Consider the following 23,733-nt stretch of genomic DNA (forward strand, 5'->3'; position numbering starts at 1 on the left):
TTTGTTGAGCAATGTGACATATACTCATGACCTTAACTGTTGAGCGAAAAAGACACATGACACCTGAAACAAAGAAAGGTCAGCTCTCTTGAGGCATGGATTCTTGTTAGAGATTTTAGAAATCCACACAATAGTTACCTGAAATTGTTGAGTGTTCCTTTCTTTTTTTGGCCCATATTGAAAAATTAGGAATTGAGATATCTTGTACAGCCTTCAGTCTAAGCCAGCCTTTTAAGTCAGTGGAGTGTGATATGGAATATATGGAAAGTACAGACTCCTGAAATATCTCCCTTGTTGGTTAGTAACAATATCTGAAATTCCACTGAAATTTTTTATTTTTCTGGGACTAATATTTAAAATTTGTATAACATTAAACCTATGATTATAATAGTTTGGTATAGTGTTAACATATACTAATATATAATTATATTATAGACTATATATATGAGTATATAATAGTATAGCACTATATTATGTATAATATATAACTTATAATAATATAAACCCTCCAAGAGAGGTAAATAAGCATTATTATGCTGGCCAGAATTTATTTCTTATATTTTATCTTAAAATAACAGCTACTTTAGAATCAGACGCTGTTGGAAGAAAGATTTCAAAGGGGAGAAATTGTAGGGTTTGAGTCTTAATGAGGACCTCTCCTAGTAAGGAGCCCAACCTTGGTTGGGTCCCTACTTAGAGTCCAAGAAGTCAGCAGCATAGTATGCTGAGCACAGACAACATGTGACCTGATGATTGCTGTCAGATGGGTTCCTGAGGATGAAACATAATAGACACGCATTGTTCCTAATGCCAGGTCCCAAGTCCCTCATAGCCACGGAACTGGGGCTTCAGAATCTTAGGAGGTCTTGATGACACACAGAGCCCATGAGACCATAGAAGTCAGCCTGGAGCCTTCTGTAAGGGAGTCATCAACCTTTTATAAGTTTTAATACTGCAGTGCTTTCTTCATCTACTTTGCAGTGATAGCCTGCGCTCGATGAGGGCAGTTCACATAACAAATGAGAAAGGAGTTGAATCTTACTTGCGCCCACAATCCCTGAACATGAATATGCTTAAAGCTTTCTCAAGCATGGTGATCTCAAAAATCAAAAGGTATTTAATCAGCAATATAACTAAAGTTGGATTTAATGTTTTAAGAAAATGAATTTAAAACATTTCTCAGACTTGATTAGAAGAAGATTAAATTTCCAAAGAAATCGAGCACTAAATGTTTGGGGTATCCCTTTAGTTTTTAGTAAGACCTCGAATGGCTTTAAGACTTGATCTTGCAGGCCAAGGAGCGATAGCAGGGGAAAGCCTTGGCTAGGAGGACACTGGATTTAGCATCTATACTCCACGAATGGAACAGGTAGCCACAAGTCAGATAAAATAAATTGTTCTATTACTCTGCTGGGAAAAGAAAATGAAAGTTCCCATATTTTCTTTTCCTCATTTGTTTATTTTTTCAATTGCCAAAAATTGTTTCCAATATAATAGATAAATATCCTTATTACAGATTATGTGGATAATGCATACAACTATGGATAAATCAAAAGGAGGAAAGCCTTATACATAGCTCTACCACCCAGAAACAACCATTTATGTGCTATTTCAATATATTTCATTTGTCTTTTTGCATGATGCCTAGACTTTTATAGATTTTTTAAACTTTTTTTAAGATGGTATTTACATAATTGCAATCACACTGTATTTTATGACTAGCTTCCCTCACTTAACATTATCGCAGAACTCTTTTCTCTTATATTGCAAATTACATAAGCATTATTTTTCACTGCTGTAGTGAATGGAATACATAACTAGTCTTCTAGTTTTCAGTGATTTTAAACGTTTCACTAAGTATTGCTGTGATGGATATCGTTGTTCACTAAGCTTTGTCAGATTTTTAAACACTTAAAATGGACTTTCAGAAGTGGGGTTATTGGAACTAAAGGAATAAACATCTACGTGACACCTATTGCTAACCTAAAACCTAAAGACCAATTTAGTCTCCCATAGATACTTTTACCTCCTTCATCTTAAATATCTCTGGGTTTTATCATTTAAACATTTGCTACTTTGATAAAGAGAAATGTTATTTTGTTGTTTTTATTGGCATTTATTTATTACTAGTGCAGCTGAACATTTTCTTGGTGTATTAGCCAAGTAATTATAGGGCATTTTGTGAGTTTCTTATTCACATCAAATATTAAAGTCTACATTGTTTTTCAATGATTTGTGAGATTATTTTCATAAGAACATATTATTTTAGTTGCTGCAAATTTCCATTGTTTAATTTATCTTTGTGTTGATTATGCTTTTAATTTTTAAAACTATAAACATTTTAAACCTGCATGCGGAAATATGCATCTATACTTTAATTTGTGATCTGGTTTGCTTATTGTTATTTTTTAACCCAGACGTGTGGCAAGGAAGTTGAGATGCTCTCTTCACTGTGGCTTTCCCTTAGGGAGGCACTTTACCAAAATTTGATGAGCAGGAAGAAAATCACGTTTCTAAACTTAGGATTCATCTGAGGTTTATTACTTGGTACAGTTCTGAATTCTTAGGGATCACTTTATTTTGATGCTTTAATTCTAGTGCATAAACAGTTAAAAAGCCCTCAATGAGAGCAGGGTCTTCTTACAAACAGATTAAAATGCCACAGTTTTAAATGCTCTGGAAGGTTCTGATCAGGAATTGGGGGAGAAATGAGTTTAGAAGCTTTCCTTCCATTTCTATTTTTTCGAATAGTTTGCTAAGAATAGGTGTTAACTCTGCTTTAAATGTCTGGTAGAATTCCCCAGGGAAGCCATCTGGCCCAGGACTCATTTGTTGGGAGATTTTTGATAGCCAATTCAATTTCTTTGCTGGTTATGGGTCAGTTCAAATTTTCTATTTCTTCCCCTTTGAGTTTTGGTAGTGTATGAGTGTCTAGGAATTTGTCCATTTCTTCCAGATTATTCAGTTTGTTGGCGTATACTTTTTCATAGTATTCTCTAATAATTGTTTGGATTTCTGTGGTATTGGTTGTGATCTCTCCTCTTTCATTCATGATTTTATCTATTTGGGTCCTCTCTCTCTTTCTCTTTGAGAAGTCTGGCTAGGGGTTTATCCATTTTGTTTATTCTTTCAAAAAATAGCTCTAAGATTCACTGATCTGTTCTACTGTTTTGTTTTTGTTTTGTTTGTTTGTTTTTTGATTTTGTATCATTCATTTCTGTTCTAATCTTTATTATTGCCCTTCTTCTGCTGGCTTTGGGCTTTCTTTGCTGCTGCTTTTCCAGCTCCGTTAGGTATAAGGTTAGGTTGTTTTTTTGAGACTTTCTCGCCTCTTGAGACAGGCCTGGATTTCAGTGAATTTCAGTGTATATTCCTCTTAAAATTTTTTTAATATTTATTTACTTTTGAGAGAGAGAGACAGAGTGAGAGCCAGGGAGAGGAAGAGAGAGAGGGAGACACAGAATCTGAAGCAGGCTCCAGGCTCTGAGCTGTCAGCACAGAGCCCGACATGGGGCTCAAACGCACAAACTGTGAGATCATGACCTGAGCCGAAGTCGGACGCTTAACTGACTGAGCCACCTAGGCGCCCCTCAGTGTATATTCCTCTTAAGACCGCCTTTCCTGCCAAACCCAGAAAAGTCCCTACTAAAAAGGAAAGTAGGCATAGAAGGAACATACCTTAACATCATAAAAGCCACAGATGAAAGGCCCATAGTTAATATCATCCTCAATGGGAAAAACTGAAAGCTTTCCCCCTGAGATCAGGAACACGACAAGGATATCCACTCTCACCACAGTTGTTTAACATAGTGTTGGAAGTCCTAACCTCAGCAATCAGACAACAAAATGAAATAAAAGGCATCCAAATTGGCAAAGAAGTAGTCAAACTTTCACTTCTCACAGATGACATGATATTCCATATGGAAAACCCAAAAGACTCCACCAAAAAGCTGCTAGAACTAATACAGGAATTAATCAAAGTTGCAGGATATAAAATCAATGTGCAGAAACTGGTCACATTTCTATACAATAACAAGGAAGCAACAGAAAGAGGTATCAGGGAATTGATACCATTTACAACTGCACCCAAAACCATAAAATACCTAGGAATAAACCTAACCAAAGAGGTAAAAGATCTGTACCCTAAAAACTATAGAAAACTTATGAAAGAAATTGAAGAAGACACAAAGAAATGGAAAAAAATTCCATGCTCATGGACTGGAAGAACAAATATTGTTAAAATGTCAATAATACTCAAAGCAATCTACACATTCAATGTGATCCCAATCAAAATAGCACCAGTATTCTTCGTAGAGCTAGAAGAGACAATCCTGAAATTTGTATGAGACCAAAAAGACCCCAGATTCCAAAGCTGGAGGCATCACAGTCCTGGACTTTAACCTATATTACAAAGCTATAATCATCAAGACAGTATGGTATTGGCACAAAAACAGACACAGAGATCAATGGAATACAATAGAGAACCCAGAAAGGGACCCACAAATAAATGACCAAATCTACAACAAAGTAGGAAGGAGGATCCAATGGAGAAAAGACAGCCTCTTTAGCAAATGGTGCTGGGAGACCTGGACAGCAACATGCAGAAGAATGAACCTGGACCATTTTCTTACACCAAACACAAATATAAATTCAAAATGGATGGAAGACCTTAACGTGAGATAGGAAATCATCAAAATCCTACTGAGGAGAACAGGCAGCAACCTCTCTGACCTTAGTCGCAGCAACTTCTTACTTGACATGTCTCAGAAGGCAAGGCAAATAAAAGCAAAAATGAACTATTGGGACCTCATCAATATAAAAAGCTTCTGCACAGCAAAGGAAAGAGTCAACAAAACTAAAAGGCAACCAATGGAATGGGAGAAGATATTTGCAAAAGACATATCAGATAAAGGGTTAGTATCCAAAATCTACAAAGAATTTACCAAACTCAACACTAAAAAAACCCAGATAATCCAGTGAAGAAATAGGCAGAAGACATGAACAGACACTTTTCCAAAGGAGACATACAAATGGCAAACAGACACGTGAAAAGATGCTTATATCGCTCATCATCAGGGAAATATATATCAAAATTACAATGAGATACCACCTCACACCAGTCAGAGTGGCTAAAATTAACAACTCAGGAAACAACAGATGCTGGCGAGAATGTGGAGAAAGGGGAACCCTCCTGCATGGTTGGTGGGAATGCAAACTGCTGCAGCCACTATGGAAAACAGTATGGAGGTTCCTCAAAAAATTAAAAATAGATCTACCCTATGACCCAGCAATTGCACTACTAGGCATTTATCCACAGGATACAGGTGTGCTCTTTCAAAGGGGCACAGGCACCCCCATGTTTATAGTACCACGATCAACAATAGCTAAATTATGGAAGGAACCCATCTGTCCATCAACTGATGAATGGATAGAGAAGATGTAGTATATAGATACAATGGACTTGTCAGCGATAAAAAAGAATGAAATCTTGCCATTTGCAACAAGGTGGATGGAACTGGAGGTTATTATGCTAAGTGAAATAAGTCAGTCAGAGAAAGACAGATATCATATGATCTCACTCATATGTGGAATTTAAGAAAACAAAACAGATGAACATAGGGGAAGGGAAGGAAAAATAAGATAAAAACAGAGGAGAGACAAACCATAAGAGAATCTTAAATACAGAGAACAAACCGAGAGTTCATGAAGGTGGGTTAAATGGGTGATGGGCATTAAGGAGGGCACTTTTCGGGATTAGCACTGGGTGTCATATATATGAGATGAATCACTGGGTTCTACACTCCTGAAGCCAAGACTACACTGTATGTTAACTAACTTGAGAATAAAAAAATAAAAGGAATTGGGGGAGAAATGCTAACGTGGAAATCCTTTTTTAGGGGAAAAAAAGAAGAGTACAGAAATGGATAAATGACTAATGAACAAACAAGTGAAGGCACACAGCCTTATCTATGCCAACTTTAGTCATCACCAGCCCTCAGGGGTGAATTGCATTTTTACTTGGGACTCATCTCTTCCAGTTCTCCAAGGCTCTGACCAAGGAGATCCCGAGGAGTTTTCTGTACACTCTTTCTCCTGCTTGTCAGTGAAGTCTGCCTGCTGGATATGCGCACTCCTCCCTAACCTCCATCTTCAAAGGTCCCCGTATTTAATCATGGAAGAAAAATCACGTCATTGCCTTGTGTCAAGACCAAATAAATAACACTTACAGCATCTCGTCAATCCTAAACATTTTAATGAATATTAACTGAATAAGTTGGGCTGCATTTAACCAATATCTACAATATGAGTGATGGTTCTTACAAACAAAGCAAATACTAATTGATTGCTTAGTATGTCATGCATTATTTCAAGTGCCTTACATATATTCATCCCTATGATGACTGTGAGGTTGGTACCATTATTGGCCACATTTTGCAGATAAGGAAATGAAAGGTTGGATAAATGGCTCAAAGTTACACAGTTAATAAATGGTGGAATTAGGCAGGATTCATCATCAGTTATCTGGCTCCTGAATTTCTGCTTTTTATGGTATGATGTCCTGTTTGTCATAAGAACTCTGTTCTGCCTTGAGTAAAAGCGATGATACCACTAAAGCCATGTGACATAACTATTGAGGCCCTTTTACAAAATAAACATGAAAATTAAGCAAAATAAATGTATAATGAAAACTGCTACTTGCTGCAACACCAGCTTCCTCTGGTGCTCACAGGGAAGTATTTAGCACAGGAAACAAAAAACAAAAAAACCCAGAAAACAAAAACAAACAAACAAAAAACCCACAAAGTCAATAACCCCAAAACAAAAAATAAAACAAAATAATTTGTTTCCCCCTGTTCTTCCTTATACCCAGAGTGACATTATTTGTGTAATTACAACATGTTAAATAGAATCCTAGCCATTTAGGATTAAGGCCATCTAGTCTCACCCGCCTTCTACCCACTGCAGAAATTCTTTTACAATAATAGTCCTGCTAATGATCATTCGGTGGTTAATGGGACACTCACATTAATGTAGCTCACCAATTAGTAAGATGGCCTCTTAGGTGTCAGTCTTCTTCCCTAAAGATAAAATTTTCCTAATTCTAAAGTTCATTTATATGTTCCTGAACCCCTCTGCTATCTGCTTCCACCATGAAGCAGGCTCTGGGAATCCACCAGGGACTAAGGTATATACCTTATTTTCAAGGAACTTGCTGTCTAGCACAATTTTCTTTTTAACTTAGAATTTTGCTTGTAATTAGGGTATCCATTAACATATAAACATAACAATTTTTTTCTTATCGATCACATGCAAGTTCCATAAATTATTTTTATAGCAATTTTTATAGCTGTGGTCCCCATATTGGGAACAACCTAGATGCCATCAACAACAGAATGGATGGACACAGTGTTGTCTGTTCACTCTATAGACACACTATGGAGTACTATACCACCCGAGAACACACAAACTCTAACCACCAGCAACCACATAGATGGATCTCACTGAGTAAAAACCGCCCAGCAAGAAAAAGTACATACCACATAATTCTATTTATAATTATATTAAGTGCAAATCTGGCAAAGCTATTCACTATTATTAGAAGTCAGATGGTGGTCACCCTTGGGGAGTAGTGATGGGGAGTCTTCTGGGGGTGTTGGGAAGGTTCTCTTTCTTAATCTGGGTACCGGTTACTCAGGTGTGTTTACTTTGTGAGAATTCATCAATCTGAATAATCAAGACTTTTGTACTTCTCTATATGTATATTACACTTCAATCAAAAGTACACAAAGAGAAAACCATTATTGGAAGCATTAGGAAAGAACGCCATCAGATTTAAGAAGAACATGGGTCAGATAACGGAAAAAACTCAATTCCCATTCTTCAGTGGAACGCATATAAGTACTCTGTTCAATAGATGGAAGAAAGCCAAAGCATTGCCGTTAATAAATACGTCCTGGAAAAAAAATAGCCCCAATTTCCGTAATGGGAAAATCTACTGGCAGCACTCTGTGACATAAAATGAATGAACAAGGACGGTCACATTCAGACCTTCCCAAGGATCTGAGGACTTAGGCTAGCAAGAGGCCATCAGAGAGAGCACCCCTGGGGGAGGCTTTGGGTTGGGCTGCCTCCTCTTTGGGAAAGGTCTTTCTGGCTCAGAACCAGAAAAGGTTTGGGTTTTATTTATTTATTTTGGGGTTTTTTTTTGTTGTTTTTGTTTTAAAACACTGACCTGGAAGCTCCTTTTCCTATTACGAGAGCATTGCTTTACATTCTTTTCATTTTATTTGAATGCTACAGGGCTGTGGAGTGCAAGCTGGCTTTTAGAAAATAAGTTCTCATGCAGTAGGAAAACCTTTTGAGTTTTACGTTTGAGATAGCAAAATCTTTATACAATTATGTGGATTTAAGTTGAATAGATGTATACTAGAATAGATATATACTCATGTATTCAGAGTTCCCTCGTTGATCATGCTCTCCCCTCCTCTTTCTGCTTATTTGTTAATGGCCCTCTCAAAGGCCACCTCCTCCATGAAGACTTCCACAAAGCCCCTTGAGAATTCACTGCTCTCTCATTTTCTTCCACTGAACTTTGTGTGTGTGTGTGTGTGTGTGTGTGTGTGTGTGTGTGTTTTAACATTTCTAAAGGGAGATAACATGGTACAGTGGTATGGTGGCCTTTGTATTATAAAGATCAAAGTTTCCTAATTTCTCTGAGTTCAAATATTCTTATTTTTCCAGGATTGGGTTATTTTGATGATCAAGAGCATCTGTAACACATCTGGCATGTAGAAGAAATCGAAAAGAAGATGCTCACTTTCACCTCACCCTGCCCTATTTGTCTCAGATAACATGTATCACCGTCTGATATGCAATAGTATAAGCTCTATACACTTGATGTCTGGATTCTGTGATGAATTCCAGATGCCTAAAACAATGCCTATAATATTGTAGAATGCTCTAAAAATACATGGAGAATGAATGAATTCCTTTTTACTACTCCTGCTGTGCCACCCAGAAACCCTGGTAGACTTCTTAACCGTCACTAGCTTTAAACTTTTTGAGGGAAGGAACCCTCCTTAATGCAGCTTCTTTCAGCCTCCACAGAGCATAACACAGTGCTTTGCAAACAGAAGAAGGATATTGAGAAGTCAACAGCAAGCCATCATGTAATTAACGCTCATATGGAAAAGCAACATAAAATAAATTTAAACAATAAAGTTAAGAGTAACAAAACCTTGGCATTAGCAGCACAAAAGAGCATAACACCTTAGCCCCCAGCAGCATCCTGGGTCACCACAGATTAATGTGTTGTTTGGTTTAAGATTGCAGCCAACCCACTCAGTACATATCAGTACAGAAAAGGAAGAGGAGAGGAAATAAATCAAATCCATAAGAGGGAACTGCTTTGGTATTAAATGAACCTTTCTTTCTTTTTGTATTCGTTTGCTTATTTTATACTACCGAAGAAGGAATGACCTGCAGATAGATAGAAAGATAAAAAGAAATGAATATATATATTCATTATTCATTATGTATATAAAATAAAGAAATATTTATATATATAAAGAAATGAAACAAAATGCTTGGACAAAGTACTGGAAACTATACAAATAAGTAATTAAAGTGATTATACACTGCGGTATTTGGCTTACACTAAGTGAAGTTCTACAGTATAATAAATCTAATGCTGTTTCACTTAGAAAATGAAAAATGCATTGACTTATGTGTGGAAGTGGGGTGGGGTTTCAAGATTGTTACTAAGCAATCAGAAGTATATTTTGGGCTCTCCTGAATTACAGAAAAAGTAGAAGGGAGAGTGGTTAATTACCTGGGTTTCAAAATCCTGCAGCCTGAACTTGAATCTGGGTTCCTTCACTTGCTAGCTCTGAATGATTTTTTTCCAATTTACCTGAGCTCCATGAGAGCTGGTTTTCTCCAGAGCAAGTCATGAGAGACATTGGGGGATGGAAGCTGCAATTTTTTACATCGTAATCTCCAAAGTGATGTACCAACAAGTACATCTGCCATGTTGTTGTTGGTCACACAGACCAATCTTAGCACAGTACAGGAAGACTACACAAGAGTATGAGCACTAGCAGGTAGCAGTCATCTTGGAGGCTGGCTACTATCAATGGCTAAAACATCTGGGGGCTGGTGGGTCTCTCTCTCTCTGTCTCTCTCATCAAATGGGCTCTCCATGTAACTAGCTAGCTTGGGCTTCCTTATTGCATGGAAGTCTCAAAGTAACCAGGTTTCTGACAAAGTGATTTGTCTTACCAAGAGTGAGCATTCTAAGGTATAACATGGAAGCTGCCAGTCTTCCTAAGTCCTGGGCTCAGAAATACTGGAAACGACATCTGACAACATCTTATTGGCCCAAGAAGTCACAGAGTCCACCCACTTTCAAGGGTAGGAGAAACAGACTATCTCTTGGCAAGGTTACACTGTAAGAGAGGTGTTGGATTAGAGAGGTCAGTCATAGGTGTCGTTAGAAATAATCTACCATGTGTGGTAAAGAAGAGTGCAAAGAAGAGAGTGGCACTGGGTTTTTGGAAGAAGTTAATACCAAACTAGGCTTTGACACAGAATGAGATCAAATGTTGTAGAGAGGAGGTCCAATGCTGAGAGCTGTTTAAAGACTAAATGCAATGCAGTTGTAATAACAGAAGAGCCATGGAGGCCAAAAAGTATGAGTCACTTGTGGGACGTATGGAAATTTACTTGGCAGGAACAGGAAAGTCACATCAGGGACAGACAAGAGATGTAGACAAAGACAACTGCCAAAGGGCCCTGAATGCTAAACTGAGAACCTACCCTTAAAAGGAGCCTGTATAGGTTCTGTAGGAAATGATGCCCTTAGAAATACGTTTGAAGCGAGGATCTTAACATTTATGAAACATTTACCGGGTACCAGATACATGGCTAAGATTTTACATATATCAGTTTATCCAATTCTTACAGCAAGCCTGCAAGGTAAATACATCTTCCTCATTTTTTTAGATGAAGAAATTGAATCTTAGGGAATTTGAATAACTTGCCAAAGTTTTCAAAGCTAGCAAGTGGCAAATCTGGGTTTTGAATCAGGTCTATTGGAAACCTCATAATCTCAATTCATTCTAGCGTTGCCATTATAAAATCTCACGAGAAAGAAATCTTTCCAGGGGACTGGCTTGTAGTCAAGACTGTCATGACTTTCAGAGTAACAAGACCATGTTGAGCAGCACTGTGGACAGAAGCAGGCAATGCTGTGAATGGGTGGGCTACATGTCACAGGATTTGGTATGACTATCCATAGACACAAGATGGGACAGAGGAGCCTGTGCAAACATGAGCTGAGGAAAAAACTATTAGAAATAATAAATGTATTCAGTAAAATTGCAGAATACAAAATTAATACACAGAAATCAGTTGCCAAATTATACACTAAAAATGAACTAGCAGGAAGAGAAATTAAGAAAATAATTCCATTTATAATTATACTAAAAATAATAAAATACTTAGGAATAAACTTAACAAAAGAGGCAAGAGACTTGTACTCTGAAAACTATAAAACATTGATGAAAGAAATTGAAAATGACACAAATAAATGGAAGATATTCCATGTTTGTGGATTAGAAGAAGAAACATTGTTCGAATGTCCATACTACCCAAAGCAATCTACAGATTCAATGCAATCTGTATCAAAATACCAACAGCATTTTTCACAGAACTAGAAGAAATAATCCTACAATTTGTATGGAACCACAAAACACCCAAATAGCCAAAGCAATTCTGAGAAAGAAGAACAAAGCTGAAGGTATCATAACCCCAGATTTCAATATATACTACAAAGCTGTAGTAATTAAAACCGTATAGCACTGGCACAAAAATAGACACAAAGATCAACAGAACAGAAAAGAAAGCCCTGAAATAAACCCATGCTTATATGGTCAATTAATCTATGACAAAGGACACAAGAACATAAAATGGGTAAAAGACAGTCTTCTTCAAAAATGGCACTGGAAAGGAGTGCCTGGGTGGCTCAGTCAGTTAAGCAGTCAGCTTTGGCCCAGGTAATGATCTCACGGTTTGTGAGTTCGAGCCCTGTGTCAGGCTCTGTGCTGACAGCTCAGAACCTGGAGCCTGCTTCAGATTCTGTGTCTCCCTCTCTCTCTGCCCCTCCCTTGCTTGCTCTCTCTCTCTCAAAAATAAATAAACATTAAAAAAAATTTTTTTTTAATGGTGCTGGGGAAACCAGACTGCTACATGCAAAAGAGTGAAATTGGACCACTTTCTCATGCCATACACAAAAATAAGATAAATTAAAGACCTAATGTGAGTTCTAAAGCCATAGAACTCCTAGAAGAAAATACGGGCAATAATTTCTGCTATAAGTTGTAGCAACATTTTTTCCATATGTCTCCTGAGGCAAGGGAAACAAAAGCAAGAATAAACTACTGGGACTGCACCAAAATCAGAAGCTTTTGCACAGCAACGGAAACTCAACAAAACAAAAAGGCAACCTACATAATAGGAGAAGATATTTGATTAAATGATATACCTGATAAGGGGCTAATATCCAAAATATATAAAGAACTTAAACAACTCAACATCAAAAAACAAATAATCTGATTAAGAAATGGGCAGAGGACCTGAATACACATGGGCTGAGGGATCTGGTAGACATAGCCAGAGGAGCCGCCCTGGGTGAGAAGGCAAAGCAGAGCAAGTCTCTAGATTTCAGGGAGTTCTTGTAGAGGAGGACCCTAGACCCTCTCTGTCAATGTTTCCTGCTTTGACTCATATTGCAGCTTTAGGAAGAACTTGTATAGGGCAGTGAGGGAGGACAACATCCCACCAGAGAGCCAGTCAGCTGAATCAACTCTGGTGCTGAATGGAGGTCAAGAGGCAGGCGTTGGTGACAAATACTGCATCCAGACTGCCCTTACAACTAGGGTTCAGTTGCTCACTTTCACCTTTAGACCAAGACTAGATGGCTTTGTTGTGACTCTCTTTTGGCTATGCTCCTCTTCATGAGATGATGAGTCAACCAGACCAAAGAGATCTGTCCACCTGGAACCCATTCCCCGTCTCTAAATATCTGGCATCCCAGAATTCCCTGCTCAAATGTCTTGAACTTACTTTCAGGGTCTCCACAGTCCTCTTATCTGGGTCTTTCCTTCCTAGGGTAAACTCTGCCACTGCTCTATGCCCCCCTAGAGCTGAGGGATAGCCTGAGAAACTGTCATTTTATATGCCATTAAATGGCATATAAAAGCAGCTTGGATGTGAAGTTAGAATGTCCATATGCATCTGCACGGTGGCATTTGCAATGATGATAAAACCAGATGAAGAAGAGAAAGGGTCTGATAGGGACTGGAGCAGAATTCACAAATTTTGAGGTTCTAAATTTGAACCTGGACTTCCAGTTTGATCCTGAAGGTATACTTACAAAAGGTAGGAGGATGGAGCATATTTTACCTAACATCAGTTAGGATCTATAATGTTAAATATTTAGATGTGCAGAGTGTGAGCCCCTGTTGGTATTCTCACCCAAGATACTCAGAGGGGGCCTATGAAACCTGACTTGGACACAAGCTTGAAGGGGATGTTAGTATACCTGCTCTCTCGCCTCTGCTCCTCCCAGTCAGCTGGACTCAGAGGTCACGGTCACTCTGCCTGACAGTCCCCACACTCCATTCCCCAGGCCTGACGATGGCAGTTCTCAGCCATGTGCTTTGAGACAGGCAGAATGCTGCTTAGGCTAAAGGCTATGCTGCCGTAACTTCCTCTACTTCCCAAAGCAGATGATTTTTAACTGTACTGTCTCCCTAGTTTCTCAGTTTGAAAACATGTCAAGAAGAGTAGCATTCACAATAATCCCTGCAACCTTTCAAGGCAGCCAGCACTGCAAGGTTACACACTGTGAACGAGGATTGAGCTGTTTCCACCACACCTCTCCTACCTCTCCAACTTACCAGAGGCGAAGGGAGACTTGTTTTCCACACTCGACAGGCGCAAATGTGCTTGAAAGAAGCATCCAGGATTTTAAATGCTACCTCTCCACCATATTCTTTCTCTCCAGGGTTGCTTTCCTAGTGCCAACTCCCTATATCAGCCTACAAATGTCATTCAAAACAAGTCTTCACAGAATTTAATATTATACTTCTAGGCAAGTGAATAACCTGTGCACAAAGACCCCTTCTGCATCTTCTACTGGGTTATATCAAAGACATTTTCTGTTGCACACTATTCAGTAGCCTTTGAAGAAAATCCTATGCAATACATCCGTTTTATAATTCAGAACCAGAAAACAGTTTGTTTTACTGGAATGATTCCTTTAAACCATTGACTTTTTAACCCCTTATGTTTCCTTTTTGTGTTGGCTGCTAAGAATCTCAGAATAAAATGTAATATTCTTAGTAATTGCCTAGTTCCAGTTTTCCGATTCAATTATCTCCTGTGTCTCTGTGTCAATATGATACTAACCTCAGTTATTTCACCTTTATTTTTAACTATTCTACTGTATATGTGTTTTATGTGTGTTTTTACCATCAAATGTTAATTTTTTTTGGAGGGAGGTGGATGTATATAGCTTATTATAAGTAAATAAACTTATAAGTACATGCCTAATTATTTTATTATGCTGTTTTTTTGTATAAAAGATGCCATCACTATTGATAACTAGTATGGGAATATGTATCTTGAATATCGGTAGCAGTGAGTTAGTGATACCCATTTTCTCTTTCTCTCTCCTTTTAAGTTATAAAAGTCTATAGAAGAATAGGCATATACTCACATGATATGGCAGAGGGATTGGCTACACTTCTAACCACTGACACCATCCTGCATAAGTAGTTAGCCCTGAGTTGCTTATATATACAAGGAGGGTGTTGGACCAGTTAAGATCCCTTCCAGTTGTAATGTTTTCTATTCCATGCATTGAAACTTAACCAACTAGAGGTAATAAACTGCACGTAAATGAGATGACCTCTGGTTTTCCTGCTTGGTCATCTGACATGCTCCAGGAGAGTCAACCTTCCTATGGAAGAGACCTGAGCAACTCCAGGACTGGGACCATCAGAGCTTCCAAACTGAGCCATGTCATAGGCAGCAACCAGTCACCAATATATTTTTTTAAGTTTATTTATTTATTTAGAGAGTGTGAGTGGGGGTGGGGGGCAGAGAGAGAGAGGAAGAGAGAAGAAATTCCAAGCAAGCTCCACACTGTCAGTGCAGAGCCCCATGTGGGGCTCGAACTCACAAACTGGGAGATCATGACCCGAGCCAAAGTCAAGAGTTGGACGCTTATTCAACTGAGCCACCCAGGCACCCCGACCATTGTTGAACACTAATCAGGAAATGAAGGACAGGGGAGGAAGCCCATGCTGACCACACTTGGGTAAGTAGACTTAGGGCATCATCAGTCTCATCCCATTCTCCAGGGTGTGGCTATTTCTTCTGCTGGCCTGAATGTCTAGCCCTGTGTAAAGCACTTGCTAAAAATATTGATAATAATAATAAATAGTCAATATCATTTTAGACACACTAAAATGTGAGCTGTTGAGAAATGAAGCTTTACATACTATGTTGAGCTGTGCTACTGTTTCTTCTGCAAAAGAGGAGACCAAAGTGAAGTTTCACATGCCCTTATCTGAGCGTTTACAAAGCAAAGGTGCATATTGACTCAATTATGGGATTCGTCTTAGCTGTTACAGAGTTCTTCATTAATAAAAAAGATGATAGATGTAGTCTGAGCTGCCTTGCCGAAAGTTTACCCTTCTCACAGAGAATTCACAAGCTACCCAAGAATTATGCGAAATATAAAAGCATTTAATTCCATCTTAGTTTTTGCCATTAGTTCAGAGTATACTGAGAATACTCTTCCTTTAGATACTAAGATAGGTTCAATTGCTCTTTCAGATTCATGTTTTCAGTGAATGATGTGAGTGACACGATAGTTTCCACAGTGTTATCACTCACTATGTGCCTGGAGCTTTTTGTACCTTATTTATCATTTATATGACAACTCTGCAATGTAAATATTATTACACCTACATAACCTTCATTTTCCAGATATCGAAACTGAGGCTCCATAGAAGTTAAGCTATATAACAGGTTAAGTGCTAAATCAGGGATTCTGGCCAAGAACTTCCTGGCTCCAAAACCCAGGTGATTTCCACCATGGAGCACTCTTCTATAATCCTCAAGCCCCCTGCTTCCAGCTTAAGGAAGAGCCTTTTATTTATGTATTCCTTCATTCACTCAAACATCTGGTTTGCACAATTAGTATAGCAGGCCTTATACACAGTGCAAGAAGAGGAGTAAATAAGAAGATATGGTCCCTACCCCTAGAGAAATCATAGTATTTTCTTTTGTGCAAGTTAATCATTAATAAAAAATGTGTTCTTTAAATATTCATAATTAATTATGTCACTTAATAATATGTACTTATATTCCATCTTGTCCCAAAGGAAAGACTTTAGAAACCAGAAACAAATATACAGAGACTTCTGACTAGATTTGCTTTGGGTCTTATGACCTGATGAATAAACTACCTTTTATCTTACTCAGGCCAGGCTATGAGGACAGATTCCATATAGTACCTCAGGGAATTCAGGGCAGCAAGTCCCCTTTTGAGAGGCTGAAAAGCAATAGTTGGGAAAGGCCCTGGGTAAGCTGCTAAATTACTGAAGTACTTCTACACCTCCTGTAAAGAATAGGGGCACCTGGGTGGCTCAGTTGGTTGAGCCTCTGACTTTGCTTCAGGTCATGATCTTAGGGTTTGTGAGTTCCAGCCCCGCTTTGGGCTCTGTGCTGACAGTTCAGAGCCTGGCACCTGCTTTGGTCTCTTTGTCTCCCTCTCTCTCTGCCCCTCCCCTGCTCTCGCTCTGTTTCTCAAAATTAAATAAACGTTTCAAAAATTTTTTAAAGAATAGAACAGAGGCTGAACTGAGCAGCAGATGTAATTAATAATATAATTTCTAATGTCAACTCAATAATTCATGCTGATTGCTGTAGAATGTCACTTTGACCACTAACAAATGGGCCTGCTGTTGGAGTGTGACCTAGGTAATAACAGAGATATGGAATATATTAACATCTGAGGTGGTCTTTTATGGGTTAGGCAATTTTGGAATGTAATTGCTATTTGATCAACAGACGTGTGGAGAGGATTCAGCACTGTGAAAGAGGAGTACAGTTTCATACTTACAGAAACTGGGATTCACCCGAGACAGTGTCGAGCTGCAGAGTCGGGTGACAGGACCCGATGGCAGCCCTGGTGGCATGGAGATCAAGGTGACAGTGGCAACCGGGGACAATGAGGGCTTGCCTGCCACCTGGGAGCCAGCCAGCATTGTTGGAGTGGCAGCCCAGCCAGAAGCGTAGGTGACATGGGAAGCGGGGTGCCACTGTTGACAGAACCTGGGACACAGTTTCTCTGAGTCTGCATTGTCTGGAAAGCGCTGGAATCAAGCGTGTGCCTAGCTGTGATGTGTGGGCAGTGCGCATAGCACACTACAAGAGAGCCCCAGAGGCAGGGACCAAAAGATGACCAATTTAACAGGGAAGCTCTTAGCAGAGTTTGATACAAACCTTTCACCAAAGGGTGGCTCTGACGGGGGCATCACTTAGCCTGTGACAGCCAGGTCAGACAGAAGACCACACTTGCAATATTTAAAATTCAACAAAACATTTCCAAACTATTAGAATGGTTCAGTGAATAATTTGCAAAACTGCATGGTGTGCAGTTGTATGCTATATTGTTTAGATGAATTAGGGAACAGAAGAGAATTTTTAAATGTTTGATTTATTTACTAATGTATATTTCTATGCTGATTATTCAGTATTGTTAAGTATTTTGAATATTCCCCCTGGAAAGGCTCCAGAGTGGAGCCAGCAAATGATCCAGGGGCTCTCTCCACTCCAGGAGGCACATTTCTAAGCTAGACTACCCTGAGAGGGCCAACCAGCAGGGTGCTCTCACCACCTGCAAGGTACCTCCTAGAAGGGTGCAAAGTGATTGCTCTGAGCCATATATGTACCAAGAATGCATCCTTTTTTGATGCGCATTACATCATTATTTGAGTAAATTAGTGGTGCTTACTCCTATGGGTCCCTTCCATTTTTTAAATTTTTTTAACATTTATTAATCTTTGAGAGACAGAAAGAGAGACAGAGCATGAGCGGGGAAGGGGTAAGGAGAGGGAGACACAGAATCTGAAGCAGGCTCCAGGCTCTGAGCTGTCAGCACAGAGCCTGACGCGGGGCTTGAACTCATGAACTGTGAGATCATGACCTGACCAAAGTCAGAAGCTCAACCAACTGAGCCACCCAGGTGCCCCATCCTATGGGTCCCTTTCATTGCTAAGGTAATCCATGCCCAGAAGGGATCTACCTCTTTGAATCCGCAATCCATTACTTGTAGAATGCTCTGTTCCTAGTGAGTCTATGAAGTGCCCCAAGGCCCCTTTCTTCTCTAAAAGCTCTTAGATGGGTGGGCAAACAACTCCTAAGATGCAAATTTTTTCCAAAAAGAACTTTACAGGAATAAAGTAAACCAAGCCTCTGATCAAAGCTATCTGTGTTGCTGGAAAATTATTAAACCAAGCCAAAATATGTAAATATTCTTTCGTATATAGGGTCTCTTGACAGTTGCAGGTATTAAGAAATAGTCTTTTTTTTTTTTTTTTAGTCTGTTGGAATTCACTTGAATTTTAAAAAGAAACAGATAATCTTTAAAATCTTTACCTTTCATATGCTTTCCCTGACCCTTCAACCTTATGATATAGTCAGAATAGAAACTGGGTCAGAGGTCTGGATCGAAATCTGCCTCTGGGACTGAAGGGCTCTGTTCAATCAAATTCTGAACAGAAGTGACTGATGCAGAGACTAAACCTGTTCAAGAACTTGCTCTGATTAGAGACCGTGGTTGATGGTTCTACCCAGAGATCTCCTTCAGTAAAGATGTCAGATTGAATACTAAACTTACACTCAGGTTTTTATCCTAAAGTAAACATCACACGGTAAATGGTAATGTAATGGACAGTTGCAGGTTAAGCAGAATATTTTTAAAGCAAATTCTTCGTGAACCGGTGGAAGGGCCAAATATTTGTTTACCTGTCTCTGAAATTACATATGCTTATTGCGTAGGGTGGATAAAAATGGCGAGAGCTTTGTTATTGGCATTACAATTACAGGAAGAGAGTGGGTGTTTTCACTCTAATAAATACTTTTTATCATTGTATTTAGAGTCAGGGGTTCCTCAGATTCTGGTTGGGAAATCACTGTGATGCCAGTTAAATGCAAATTCCTCTGCCCCACCGCCTGTACAAAACGACTCTCTGGGAGTGTAATTGGAGAGTCTGCATTTTAACAAGAGCAGTGAGATTTGAGAATATTTGTTCTATAAGACAGGGACTGATGACATTCATTCATTCATGATAGTCATCCATTTGTTCACACCACAGGCATTTACTAAGTGCATTCTCCTGAGTGCTAGAAATGTAGAAATAAATAAAACGTAGTTTATGTTCTCTTGCAGTTTTAAGGTCTGGATTTAATTTCCATGAGTGTTTCTCAACTGGAGGCAATATTGCCCCCCTGGGGACAGTTGGCAATTTCTGGAAACATTTTTGGTCGTCATGTTTGGGGATGGGCGGAGGCATCTACTGAGTAGAGTCTAGGAAGCTGTTATACATCCTACAGTGGATGGAAGTTCTCTCCCAAGCAAAACAAAAATAATCTACCCCAAAATGTTAGTAGTGCTTAGGGTGAGAATCTCTGTTTTGCACTGTACTGATTTGTTCAGCCAGGCCAATCATTGGAATCATCTGGAAACTTTGCAAATACCCACACCTACCAAATTTTTGTGTCACAAATGTGCATCTGTATTCAAAAGTGTGACTGAAACATAAACATGTGGGCCATGATAATTAGAAGCTAGAGGTAAACAAATCCTGATTTATAGTGTGAACAACAGAAGGAACTTTCACCTGTGCCATCACAAGACTTAGCAACATAATATGGTTACCCTACTGACCTGATTTCATAAAGATATATTGCCTGTTTGGGGATTATCTCTACATTGTTTGATTAACCAATAGCCCAGATGATACTTATTTTATTTAAATTTTTTTAAAGTTTATGTATTTATTTTTGAGAGAGAGAGAGAGAGAGAGAGAGAGCAGGGGAGGGGGCAGAGAGAGAGGGAGTGACTCCCACACCACTAGCATGGAGCCCGATTCAAAGCTTAAACTCATGAACTTTGAGATCATGACCTGACCCAAAACCAAGAAAGCCACCCACACATCCCCAGATGGTATTTAATAAACAATTTACCATCCTTAAAAAAAATGCTATGCAGGCATTTGGGTACCTCAATCGTTTAAGCTCTGGACTCTGGTTCAGGTCATGATCTCACGGTTCCTGAGTTCAAACCCCACAATGGACGGTCTGCTGTCAGCACAGAGCCCAATTCAGATCCGCTATCCCCCTCGATATCTGCCCCTCACCCGCTCGCACGCACTCTCTCTCTCTTTCATTCTCTTTCTCAAAAAAAAAAAAAAATACTGTGGACTTCCACTTCCAGCCAAGATGGCATAACAGGAATTGGATTTACCTTCCCTTCTGAAACAACAACAAAAACCCACACAAAATATATGAAAAAGACAGTTTTCAAGAGAGTGACCATTAGGCCATGAAGGACAGTTGATCCTGAGGGACAAAAACAAACATGGGGAGAGCCCTGTCTCCAACCAGCTGCCTAGAGAATTGCTAAGGTGTGATGCAGGGTAGGGAACTGCAGGTGACACTGGCAGATTTCCTGAACTGAGGACTCGTTGCTTTTGCAGGAAAGAGTACCAGAAAAGCTACAGACACCTGCAAAGGAATTCCCTTAAACACTCAGTTGAGCACCACATGCGTGTGGGAAACGACCTGAGGCCAGGGAGAGAACCACCTGAGAGGATTAGAGGTAAGAGCACACGAGGCTCACAAGCCACAGGAAACAATGCCTGTTCCCACCAGCCAGATGGAAAGCCTCCTGGGAGGCTGGTGGGGGGGGGGGGGGGAAGATGGAGGGGTGCATACAGGGGATCCTGCCTTCGTATCGAAGAATAATCAATCCTAGATGAGCACTGGACTAGTCCCACATACAAGATCTTAAAAGCAACGTCCAAAAAGGATCAAACTGTTTCTAAGAACTTAACAGCATCCCAGAACAAAGCCCAAGAATACCCACTGATGGGGGCACCTGGGTGGCTCAGTTGGTTAAGCGACTAACTTTGGCTCAGGTCATGATCTCGCAGTCCATGAGTTCAAGCCCCGCGTCAGGCTCTGTGCTGACAGCTCAGAGCCTGGAGCCTGTTTCAGATTCTGTGTCTCCCTCTCTTTGACCCTCCCCTGTTCATGCTCTGTCTCTACCTGTGTCAAAAATAAATAAAACGTTAAAAAAAAAAAAGAAAAAAAAAGAATACCCACTGATGTAGTAATTAATAGACAAGAAAATGCAAAGAGGTCTTAAAGCTCTGATTCGGATGTTCAAAGAGTTAAGAAGAGCTATGGGTGATATAAGTGAAATTATACAATAATATATTAAAAGAAATCTATTAAGACCAAGTGGAGTTTATTGTAGGAAAGCAAGATGGGCTTATCATTTTAAAATCAATCAATTCACCATATTCACAAATTAAAAACAACTCTTAAAAACTGAGAATAAACAGGGTTGATGGGGGGTGGGAGGGAGGGGAAAGTGGGTGATGGGCATTGTGGAGGGCACCTGCTGGGATGAGCACTGGGCGTTGTATGGAAACCAATTTGACAATAAATTTCATATTAAAAAAAACCTAAAAACAAAGCCAGGCAATTATGTCAATTCACCCAAACAAAAGCATTTAACAAAATCCACCATCTGTTTAGGAATATAACTTTCAACAAACTAGGATTAGAAGGGAACTTGCTCAACTCCATATAAAGGACATCTATGAAAAACACAGCTAACATCATACTCAATGAATGTTTCCTCCCTAAGATGAGGAACGGGTCAATTCTCACCACTTCTGTTCAACAGTGCACTGAAAGTTCTAGCCAGTGAATGAAAAAGAAAACAAAATAAATAAAATGTACTCAGATTAGAAAAGAAGGACATGTATCTATGTAATTATCTATGTATAGACTATCCAAAGTTTGAGAACACTCCCTGACTGTAAGACTTATTATAAAGCTATGATATTCAAGACAGTGTGGTATTGATGTCAAGATAGACAAATAAATAAATGTAATAGAGCCTGGAAATAGACTTACCCAGATATGGAAAACATCCTAGAAAAAGGCATAGAGGCAAATCAGTGGAGAAAAGATTGCCTAGAAAAGCTGACAGTGTGGGGCCAGATCAATTGGTTACCTATGTGCAAAAAGATCAACTTGAATCCATATCTTACGCCATATATAACAAATAACACAAAATGGATCATAGACCTAAATGAAAAACCTCAAGTTATAAATATTATTTTCTTAAATTTTTTTAATGTTTATTTTATTTTTGAGAGAGAGATAATCAGGGGAGACAGAGACAGAATCTGAAGCAGGCTCCAGGCTGTGAGCTGTCAGCACAGAGCCCCACATGGGGCTTGAACACATGAACCATGAGATCATGACCTGAGCTGAACTTGAATGGTTAACAGACTGAGCCACCCAGGTGCCCCAAAAGTTATGAATATTCTTGAAGAAACATAGGTGAAATGTTTTGTGACCTTGGGTCAAAGTCTTCTTACATATGACACCAAAAATAGGATTCATTAAAGAAGAAATCAGTAAGTTGGGTTTCATCAAAATTAAAACCTTAGGCTTTTAGAATGTACTATTAAGAGAATGAAAAAGCAAATGACAAGCTGGCAGAAAAATATTTTATAATCATAGATTTCATGAGGGTCTTGTATCTAGAATACACAAAGAATTTTCAAAACTCAATAAGGAAGCAAAGAACTCAGTTGTTCTTTTGTTTTTTTTTTTACTTAAGGGCAAAAGATTTGGGTGCCTGGGTAGCTCAGTCAGTTGAGCATTTGACTTTCGCTCAGGTCATGATCTCACAGTTATTCGTGAGCATGAGCCCCGTTTCTCTTTCTCCGTCTCTCTCTCTCTCTGCCCCTCATGGGATACTCTCTCTTGGCCCCTTGCTCACTTGTGCCCTCACTCTTTCTCTCAAAAAAGAAAAAAAAAAGGTGGAGGGCAAAAGATTTAAGAAGCCTTTACTAAAGAAGAACTTTATTTCCCAAGAAGGCAAGGGCTCCTTTCAATCCACATCCTCACCAACACTTGTTATTTCTTATCCATTAATTTTAGCCATTCTGGCAGGTGTGAGGTGATATCTCATTGGGTTTTGATTTGCATTTCCCTGATGATGAGTGATGTTGATCATCTTCCCATGTGTCTGTTTGCAGTTGGCTCTTTCTTTCTTTTTTTCTTTTTTTTTTTTTTTTTTTTTGAGTTGTACACATCAGATGATCTAGTCATTCCCCTCTTTGGTATGTATGTATGTATGTATGTATGTATGTATGTATTTTAAATGTTTATTTATTTTTGAGTGAGAGAGAGACACACACAGAGTGTGAGCAGGGGAGGGGCAGAGGGAGAGAGAAAGAGAGGGAGAGACAGAATCTGAAGCAGGCTCCAGGCTCTGAGCTGTCAGCACAGAGCCCAACATGAGGCTTGAGCCCACAAACCAAGAGATCATGACTTGGGACAAAGTCA

The 23,733-nt window shown here is 39.2% G+C and overlaps 1 long non-coding RNA gene across 1 annotated transcript; it reads left to right on the forward strand.

Annotated features, from left to right (window-relative positions):
* Positions 1–894: 894 nt before the first annotated feature.
* On the forward strand, positions 895–8,987 carry LOC109274984 (uncharacterized). Its single transcript, XR_002083934.2, has 2 exons — positions 895–1,113; positions 8,743–8,987. It is a non-coding gene; the product is annotated as an uncharacterized LOC109274984 (long non-coding RNA).
* The last annotated feature ends 14,746 nt before the right edge of the window (positions 8,988–23,733 follow it).

The sequence above is a fragment of the Panthera pardus genome, unplaced genomic scaffold (assembly GCF_024362965.1).
Source record: "Panthera pardus isolate Hobbes unplaced genomic scaffold, ASM2436296v1 HiC_scaffold_2, whole genome shotgun sequence".
NCBI lineage: Eukaryota > Metazoa > Chordata > Mammalia > Carnivora > Felidae > Panthera > Panthera pardus.